The sequence below is a fragment of the Physella acuta genome, unplaced genomic scaffold, assembly GCF_028476545.2.
Source record: "Physella acuta isolate Inbredline_101_S28 unplaced genomic scaffold, ASM2847654v3 ptg000212l, whole genome shotgun sequence".
NCBI classification, from domain to species: domain Eukaryota; kingdom Metazoa; phylum Mollusca; class Gastropoda; family Physidae; genus Physella; species Physella acuta.
In genome coordinates, this window is record NW_026731731.1 from 455,001 (window position 1) to 457,500 (window position 2,500).

At 32.6% G+C, this 2,500-nt stretch overlaps 1 protein-coding gene across 2 annotated transcripts in view; it reads left to right on the top strand.

The window, feature by feature from the left end:
• The window catches only part of LOC131937515 (uncharacterized), a 54,595-nt gene that overhangs the window by 23,734 nt on the left and 28,361 nt on the right, over nucleotides 1-2,500 (top strand). The window lies entirely within an intron of this gene.

Sequence of the window (2,500 nt, forward strand, 5' to 3'; positions counted from 1 at the left end):
GATACTACGGGAGATGGCACATCACGATATAGACTTGATTTTTAATCCATTTTTAATTACTTAAACTTTTAAAAATATAATACATTCTCGTAGAAAAAAGAACTGCACGCCAAGTGAACGCCAAAAAAAATGTTAAAATAGTGCGGAATATTATTAGTACTTTATAAATTCATATGCGTTTTTTGAGAAATTGGAAATAGCCTAAATTACTACTTCTGGTCAACGGAAGTTACTCAAACTTTAACAGAAGACCGAGAGTTAGATCTTGTACTTACATGTGAAATTTCATTTATCTATCTGAAATACTACTCAAGTTATAGGCTTTTGAAAAATTAAAAGTAGAAAAAATTACACTTCCGTTTATGTTTATCGGAAATTACTGAAAAGTTGAAACGGATCTACAAATTTGATATAATACTTAAGGGTACACAAGTTATCGTGTTTACAGACACATACAGACACACACACACATACACACACACACAAATGGACAAGATTGTAAAAGTATGTTTTTCCGACTCAGTGAGGTGTAAAACGTCGAGATTTGCAAAAATCTAGGTTTTTTTTGGCACGATTACAATACTTTCTCCATACATTGTATACGAGAAAGTAAAAAAAGAATATATAGGATAAATATTTTTAACCATTTATAATTACTTAAATTTTTTAAAAAGAAAAGAATCTAATTGAAAAAAAAATTGCACACCAAGCGAATGCCAAACAAAATGTGCAAAATAGTGCGGGATATTATTAGTACTTAAGGATTCATGTGCGTTTTTTTTTTTTGAGAAATTGGCAATAGCATAAACTACTACTTCCATTCAGCAAAAATCACTCTATATTTGACAGAAGACAGAGAATTATATCTTTTACGTGTATGTAAAATTTTATTCATCTATCTGAAAAAGTACTTACGTTATAGGCTTTTGTTTTTTCTTGAAAAGAGTATAGAAAATATTTAAAAATTATTACATTACAAAGTTACATCCCCTGTTCATAGACCAAATGACCAAATCTCGTATAATGAGAATTTCATTCGCGGTCACTTTTTAGCCCTCTTAGAGGGCTTTAAGTCTGACCAACAGTTTTTCCATACGGCGTAGTCATCTATAGAGGTGTATAAAAAATTAGCCAGATGTAAAGAAGGTAAGTGCCCTAAAATCCGTTTTGAAATCACCCTCTGTTTCTCCAATAAAATACAAAGATTATATAGGGAAATGCGACTGGTCAGTTTTGACCCATTTAACGAATTTTCCCGGACATGGCGAGTTTTTTGTGACACCCCAAGGCGTTTTCCTACCACCTCACAAAATTTCTAAGTGGGTCGTCGGAGGACATTTTTTTTCATTATATAGCCCAAATAAGGCGCCGGTCGGTCGAGGTCAGTTTTGACCCCCCTCTCCGTCGACTTTTTGGCGAACAGTCACGGGCCGTCGTGTTCTATCGCACCATCGTGCCAAATTTGATGCGCCTGCGGAACCGGGAAGTGCCCTAACGGGCACTTGACCATTTTGCTTTATATATATAGATTAAATGAGTAGGCCTACGTTAAATAAACCGGGAGTAATCGCCCCTAAACTTTCTCGAATATTCTTACATGACACTACGGGAGATGGCACATCATGATATAGACTTGATTTTTAATACATTTTAAATACTTAAACTTTTAAAAATATAATACAATCTCGTAGAAAAAAGAACTGCATGCCGAGTGAACGCCAAATAAAATGTATATAATAGTGCGGAATATTATTAGTATTTTATAAATTCATATGCGTTTTTTGAGAAATTGGAAATAGCCTAAATTACTACTTCTGGTAAACGGAAGTTACTAAACTTTAACAGAAGACGGAGATTTAGATCTTGTACTTACATGTGAAATTTCATTTATCTATCTGAAATTCTGCTCAAGTTATAGCCTTTTGAAAAATTAAAACTAGAAAAATTACACTTCCGTTTATCGGAAATTACTGAAAAGTTGAAACTGATCTACAAATTTGATATAATACTTACGGGTACACAATTTATCGTGTTTACAGACACATACAAAGACACACACACACACACACATACACAAGTGGACAAGATTGCAAAAGTATGTTTTTCCGACTCAGTGAGGTGTAAAACGTCGAGATTTGCAAAAATCTAGGTTTTTTTTTGGCACGATTACAATACTTTCTCTATACATTGTATACGAGAAAGAAAAAAAGAATATACAGGATAAATATTTTTAACCATTTATAATTACTTAAACATTTTAAAATAGAAAAGAATCTCATTGAAAAAAGAATTGCACACCAAGCGAATGCCAAACAAAATGTGCAAAATAGTGAGGGATATTAGTAGTACTTAAGAATTCATGTGCGTTTTTTTTTTGAGAAATTGGCAATAGCGTAAACCACTACTTCCATTCAGCAAAAATCACTCTATATTTGACAGAAGACAGAGAATTATATCTTTTACGTGTATGTAAAATTGTATTCATCTATCCGAAAAAGTA